Raw genomic sequence first — 7,340 nt, 5'->3', positions numbered from 1 at the left:
TGCTTTGCACCTCATAATGAACAACTTTAATGAACTAAAAGCATTGCATCTACTTGGATGGAAATGTGCATGGCTACAGAAAAACCCGCACTTGACAGCGGTGACATGGCTCTGACATCCCCTTCCTTTATCCCTGTCTCCCGCACACCTGACTTAGAGGAACGCCTTCACCCTGGATGCCTCTGCTTCGGCCAGTTGAGCATATTTTCTTAGTTTTGAGATGTACCCTAAAGGAGAGGGAAAATCACATTATCTGTAAGCTACCTTTACACATTTCAATATAAAATAATTCTTAAATTTTAATGTTATCATAAAAAGCAAAAATAATTTCCTTGTTCTGTTTGTTACCACACAAGGTAACACTCTACCGATGCAAAGCTAGGGGAGCACAAAAAGTGACCTTGCACATATAACCAGTGAAATACCTGAACTTTTATTCTAAATACCCTCCAAATAAAAGCATTTTAATGTCCAAAACACTGAAGACCCTGTAAGTTACTCCATAACTCATTAGGGCACACACCAGAAGTTTAAACACATGAAAGCAGACAGGACAAGTTGGGAAGACAAACGAGATTACAGTGCAGGGATATGTGAGGGGTAATGGGGTAGAAAATATGATCAAAAATACTTTACTCATGTATAAAATTTCATAATGAAACCCATTATGTATGACTAAAATATATTACAACTCTTTTCTTGAAAGCTGAAAAAATAATTTAAATGGGAGCATGGTTAAGGATATAACTCAGTGGTTCAGTACTTGCCTAACGTATCTGCAAGGCCCTTACACACACACACACACACACACACACACACACACACACACACCGAGGAACAGTGCTGTCCATTGCAGCTTACATGAAGCAAAGAGTCAGAATGAGCTACACATTTACCATCTGAGTTCGGCTCGTAATTCTAAGCAAGCCCTTCAGCCTGAGGACCCAGCAAGGGTCTACAGAACCCTTACCCAGAAAGGCCACATGTGCGAAGTTCTCAAGCACCACATCCTTGTACAGGGCTTTCTGATCAAGTGTCAAGCTGGCCAGTTCCTGCTCTGTGAAGTACATAGCCACATCTTCAAAAATCTGAAATGGCAAATAATAGCTTTCCTAGGCATCAGACAATCATGGGGAGCAACTGTATACTGCTCAGGAAAATATAAAAAGCACAAACTGAAACGACTGGGTTTTTTTTTGTTTGTTTGTTTGGGGTTCTTTTGTTTTTGGGTTTTTTTTGTTTTGTTTTGTTTTTTTTGGTATTCCAAGACAGGGTTTCTCTGTGTAGCTCTAGCTATCCTGGATCTCCCTCTGTAGACCAGGCTGGCCTCGAACTCAGAGATCCGCCTGGCTCTGCCTCCTGAGTGCTGGGATTAAAGGTGTGCACCACTCACTACCACCAGGCTGAAATGACTGTTTTAGAAAACTTCTATATAGCACCTAATAAAACTAACCAAATGCATCTTCCATGATCTAGCAATTCACACACACACATACACACACACACACACACACACACACACTCACACACACAAGTGCCTCTACCCATCAAAAGACAAGACTGCAGCTGAGGCAGTGGACATGGCAGAGTGCTTGCTTGGGGTCTTAGTTAGGATTACTGCTGCTAACATGAAACACCACGAGCAAAAGCAAGTTGGGGAAGAAAGTGTTCATGTGGCTTACACTTCCACATCACAGTCCATCATTAAAGGAAGCCAGGACAGGAACCCAAGCAGGGCAGGAACCTGGAGGCTGGAGCTATACAGAGCCATGGAAAAGTGCTGTTTACTGGCTTACTCGGCCTGCTTTCTTATAGAACCCAGGACCACCAGCCTAGGGATGGCACCACCTACAATGGGCTGGGCCCTCCCCATCAATCACTAATCAAGAAAATACCTTACAGACTTGCCTATAGCCTGATCTTATGGAGGCATTTTTTCTATTGATATTCTCTCCTCTCAAATGACTTTAGTTTACATCAAACTGACATAAAACTAGTCAGAATACTAGTCAGGTGGCAGTGGCACATGCCTTTACTCCCAGCACTCAGGAGGCAGAGCCAGGAGGATGTCTGTGAGTTCGAGGCCAGCCTGGTCTACAAAGCGAGATCCAAAACTACACAGAGAAACCCTGTCTGGAAAAACAAAAAAACTAGTCAGAACACCTAGTATGTCCAGTGCAGAGGGAGGGAGGGTAGATACCACTGGCTGGAAAAATGGTCCAGTGAGTAAAACACTTATTTCACAGCAGGATGATCTACTACAAGCTGCAGAAACATAAAGCAAGAATTCAGCTGACTATGGCAAAGCTATTACCTGAAAGAGTTAAGATCTCTTCCAGAGGATAAAGCCAATTCTTAAGGAGTCTTGGTGATATTGGCTTTTGAATATTAGCTGTTTCTTGCTTTTCCATTACTGGAACAGTGTGTTTGATCATTCTTTGGGCACAATTTTCCCCATATTTGGGGTATTTGGATAATTTCCCCCAACTGTATTGACAATAAATCACACAGTTAAGACTCATCTTTTCTGGCTTCTGTTCCTTTATTTTTCAGCATTAGACTCAGAAGTCTGCCTTCTGTAATTACCATCATTAACAAGTATCCAGCTAGGGCCATCTCCGGACAAAAGTATTTTATCTGAGATACCTCCCAGACTTTCTAAGGACAGACTGCAGATAGATAAACACCCAGACCACCTGCTAGTCTCCTGGATTAAGGTAAATATCCATATGGAGACAACTGCCAAGGCCAGGCAGATGTTAAGTACAAACCTTTGCTTCTTGTGCAAATTAAGCTTAACCCTCCTTTCTCTCATAGCCCAAATGGTACCTCTAGATTTCCCCTTTAACAACTAACTCAGAACAAAAGGGCTTTCACATACCAGGTACATCAAGCTATGACTTAGGAAGCCTAGCTACCGAGTAGACTTGCCCTGCCCAAGCAGAAAGTGGCAGAGCAGAGAGAGGGGAGAGACAAAAATGGAAGGAATTTAGAACAATGAGAGGACAGGAGGGGAAGGGACAGAGAGGAGCTAAGGATGAGGACAGAATTGAAGCTGAATAGAGAGATTTTTGACCTAGAAGAATAAAGTGAATGGACTAAAGAGCTCAGTATCCGTCAGATTAATTAAGAGGTAGTGTCTCTTCTGGAACCCTGGGAAAAGACTATAGAGGGGCCAGACCCCAATAGTCTTTGATAAGGACCTGAATTTAGGTCGCCAGCACCACACAAAAGCTGGGCATGGGGACAAGAATCTATAATCCCAGTGCTGGGGGAAGGCGATCCCAGGGGCATAGGAGGGCCGTAAAATGGAACTTTTCAAGTATTAACGTAAGTGATGGCAAATGAATGTATATGTTTCAAAAAGTGAGCTATATAGTTCAAACATAAATGTAAGGTAAACTTCAGTGAGAAATTTCTAAGTTATGTATTAACGTGAATGCACATACAGGTACATGTACATATATCATTGTACACTCACACATATGTACAGAAACAAAGACAATCCAGCTTACCTGAGGCTCTGCTTTTACAGAGATATTTTCCATCATAAAATCTTAGTCCTGTAGTCAATGCAGGTTTGAAAATTTCAGGACCTGAAGGTAAACAGAGAAACTATTAGTGATAATAATTCCATTGGACCTCTGCATACAATCCTTGATCCGTCCTGTTCTGAAGATCACTCAGTTCTTATTAATGGCAACTCCAGTCTTAACGAAAATGAGAAAGCAGGGACATTGGAGAATGCAAAATGGAAGAACAGGGTCATCCAAGAAATGTATAATGATAATACGTACTGTCAAAACTAGAGTTTCAGTAATCCAGAGACAACACCAAGGAAAGGTGATAAAGGAAAACAGGGAAAACAGTGCACAGAACGTTATGAACTGATTTAGAGAAAACCGGCACTTGAAACAGTTAAGACCATAGAATCCAGATACGGAGAGCAATGAGTTCTACACATGAAACCCACTGGATACTGGAAGACCTCAGAACTAAACCTCTCCTCATGCTACTTAACAATAGTGTCTATCTTTTTAGTAAAGCAAGTCAAATAATTTAAAGATATTTTATCAGAGCTGGGCAGTGGTGACACACACCTTTAATCCCAGCACTCGGAGGCAGAGGCAGGCAGGTCTCTGAGTTCTAGGCCAGCCATGTCCACAGAGCGAGTTTCAGGACAACTGGAACTACAGAGAAACCCTGTCTTAAAAAACCAAAGGTAGTTTATTAGTTTTATGTTCTCTGAATATAGATTGCTTGTAATATATTTGTTCAATTTTATAACAGTGGGAGTGAGAAGGATAACACTATTGTGTTAAAGGAATCCATCAACTTCACATGATTTCAAATATTCTAACATAGGGAAACAAATCAGTTTCATTTCTTAGTTATCATTCCCAGTCTGAGTAGATTCATCCTTTAATAATTAGAAAGTAATCCTATTATTCAAGAGTGGATGAGCAAGATTTATGCTCTTTCTTTTTTTTTTTTTCTTTTTGGTATTCCAAGACAGGGTTTCTCTGTGTAGCTTTGCGCCTTTCCTGGAACTCACTTTGTAGTCCAGGCTGGCCTCGAACTCAGAGACCCGCCTGGCTCTGCCTCCCGAGTGCTAGGATTAAAGGCGTGTGCCACCACCGCCCGGCGATTTATGCTTCTTAGATAACACCTGAAAAGTAAACAACTGCCTGCCGCACAACACATAAAAGTACGAAGAATATAATGAAGCGTATAAATAACCAAGTCAAGAAAATTTTCACATATACATCGAAAACTGTTACACCTCGCACACATTCGATGCTTTATGAAAAGTACCTGTTTTGGAATTAACATTAATATACTCTGAATTTCGGGGCTCTACACATGAATTGTGCACTCCACCTTGGTGGGGAATACATTGCATGTTATAGAACTCTGAAAGTTTTGGCAGGCAAATGAAGTTATCAGAGATCAATTTCTTGGGACCACTCAAGGCAGAAAGTGTTTTTAAAATCGCCCAGCGGCTGGTCAGCAGCACTAGGGTTTGAGACCGCGATAATGGGAGACACCCCTGACAAAAATGCCATGGCCTCAGCGGGCCTGTCTGCGCCTCAGGTCCGCCTGCTTAGTTGTGCAGGCGGAGAGAGCTCCGGGCAGAGCGCATGAGCTCGGGGCCTAAGGACCCCGCGGCCTCTCCTTGCCCGCACCTTATGCTAGCTGTCCTCCTGCCCCAGGGTCCGGCCCAGACCCCCGCCACGGGGTCTCCCCCCCCCCCGCCACGGGGTCTCCGCCCCTCCACGGGGTCTCCCCCCCACGGGGCCTCCCCCCACGGGGTCTCTCCCCCACGGTTCTCCCCTCCCACGGGGTCTCTCCCCCACGGTTCTCCCCTCCCACGGGGTCTCCCCACACACAGGGTCTCCCCCCCACAAGGGGTCCCCGACGGGTCTCCCCCCCACGGGGTCTCCCCCCCCCACGGTTCTCCTCCCCACGGGGTCTCCCCCCCACGGGGTCTCCCCCCACGGGGTCTCCCCCCACGGAGTCTCCCCCCACGGTTCTCCTCCCCACGGGGTCTCCCCCTCCACGGGGTCTCCCCCCACGGGGTCTCCCCCACGGTTCTCCTCCCCACGGTTCTCCCCACGGGTCTCCTCCCCACGGGTCTCCCCCCCACGGGGTCTCCCCCCACGGGGTCTCCCCCACGGTTCTCCTCCCCACGGTTCTCCTCCCCACGGTTCTCCTCCCCACGGGTCTCCTCCCCACGGGTCTCCCCCCCACGGGGTCCCCCACCGGTCTCCCCCCCACGGTTCTCCTCCCCACGGGTCTCCTCCCCACGGGTCTCCCCCCACGGGGTCTCCCCCACGGTTCTCCTCCCCACGGTTCTCCTCCCCACGGGTCTCCTCCCCACGGGTCTCCCCCCCACGGGTCCCCCCCAGCGCCCGCGCCCCCTCCCTCCGGCCCCTTCCGAATCCCCTACCGAAGGCTCCGGCCGCCTGCTGCCCGGCAAACGGCAGACACCACACTGACCCTCCCAGCCACACCCTCGGGTTTTAAAGCTCACTGGCCGGAAGTACGTCATCGTGCCGACCGGCCAATCCCCTGTGAGCCCCTCTAGGCGCCTTGGAGGACCCCCCAATCCCGATCATTCCCTCCTTCAGCTTCTGATGCAAGCCAGCCGAGGTACAGCAGTGCTGCAGCGAGAGTTGCCGAGGTACAGCCGTGCTGCAGCGAGAGTTGCCGAGGTACAGCCGTGCTGCAGCGAGAGTTGCCGAGGTACAGCCGTGCTGCAGCGAGAGTTGCCGAGGTACAGCCGTGCTGCAGCGAGAGTTGCCGAGGTACAGCCGTGCTGCAGCGAGAGTTGCCGAGGTACAGCCGTGCTGCAGCGAGAGTTGCCGAGGTACAGCAGTGCTGCAGCGAGAGTTGCCGAGGTACAGCAGTGCTGCAGCGAGAGTTGCATCGCTGAGGAGCAGGAGACACTGGCCGTCCTCCTGCCCCACAGGGCTCGCCCACGGGAGGCCTCTTCTTCACTTCCGGACCTGTAGGAGGAATCAGGAACGAGGCTGGACTCCTCTCCAAAGTATTAATGCCGTCCAAGAGCCCTTGAGGGGCGGGTTGAACAAAGTCCAGGAGCTGACTAGGTGATCTTATTGACACCACGAAGACCTTCGCACCAAACAGGTGGTGCAAAGTCTTGCTTAGGAGTACCAAAAGTGAGGGAAGCAGGTCCTGCACACAGTTCTTGAAATCTGATGTAGACTGTCCTTCCCAGGTGAGGACTCAGCTTGCTCCTGCGGCCACTCTGGTGTCTCATGGGGACTTCTCACGCTCAACTTGTGTTTGTTAGAACAGAGATGGGAAGACAAGGGACGAACAGTTCAACAGTGCCACAGGTTCTGTTTAAGAAAGTGGGCGTGTCCTAGTAAGAACCAGAGCCCCAGCCCCACTTGTAGGCCGGGAAGAGGAAACGTCAGTCAGGCTCTAGAGATGAGATCACTGCGGTTAGCCACTGTTGCTGGGGTTGCTAGGGAAGTCGAGCTTGCGGGGGGACCACCGTGGGCCACACAGGGTATTTTAGCAGGCAGGTGGTGGTGAGAGTCTGGGTTCTGGCTAGGGTGCTAGACGACAGACCAAATGTCTCTAGGGCTAGTATTTCCTGACTTTTGTTCCAGGGAGCGCAGTGGGCCAGACTTCAGGCGTAGTTTTCAGGGGGCTGCTTTGGGTTGAACTGAGATGTTGTCATGTTTGGTATTAGACGTCTCGGAGAAGGCAGATGCTGTCGATGTGTCTTTTGGTGGTCTCCGGGGGACAAAGAGGGTTGGGTAGCTCAGATTTTATTTACTTTTATTTTATGTGTATGAATGTTTTAC

The 7,340-nt window shown here is 48.3% G+C and overlaps 1 long non-coding RNA gene across 3 annotated transcripts; it reads right to left on the bottom strand.

Annotated features, from left to right (window-relative positions):
* Positions 1 to 6,760, bottom strand: LOC143274382 (uncharacterized). 3 transcript variants are annotated; one of them, XR_013053026.1, is made up of 4 exons: positions 6,510 to 6,760; positions 3,516 to 3,596; positions 971 to 1,088; positions 1 to 227 (listed from the first exon to the last, which is right to left on the bottom strand). It is a non-coding gene; the product is annotated as an uncharacterized LOC143274382 (long non-coding RNA). The 3 variants fall into 3 exon arrangements; XR_013053024.1 differs by lacking the exon at positions 6,510 to 6,760 and adding an exon at positions 5,951 to 6,109; XR_013053025.1 differs by lacking the exon at positions 6,510 to 6,760 and adding an exon at positions 4,101 to 4,446.
* Positions 6,761 to 7,340: the final 580 nt, after the last annotated feature.

The sequence above is a fragment of the Peromyscus maniculatus genome, chromosome 7 (assembly GCF_049852395.1).
Source record: "Peromyscus maniculatus bairdii isolate BWxNUB_F1_BW_parent chromosome 7, HU_Pman_BW_mat_3.1, whole genome shotgun sequence".
Lineage (NCBI taxonomy): Eukaryota > Metazoa > Chordata > Mammalia > Rodentia > Cricetidae > Peromyscus > Peromyscus maniculatus.
Note: the sequence above shows the minus strand (reverse complement) of the source record. Positions and strands in the feature narration are given on the sequence as shown.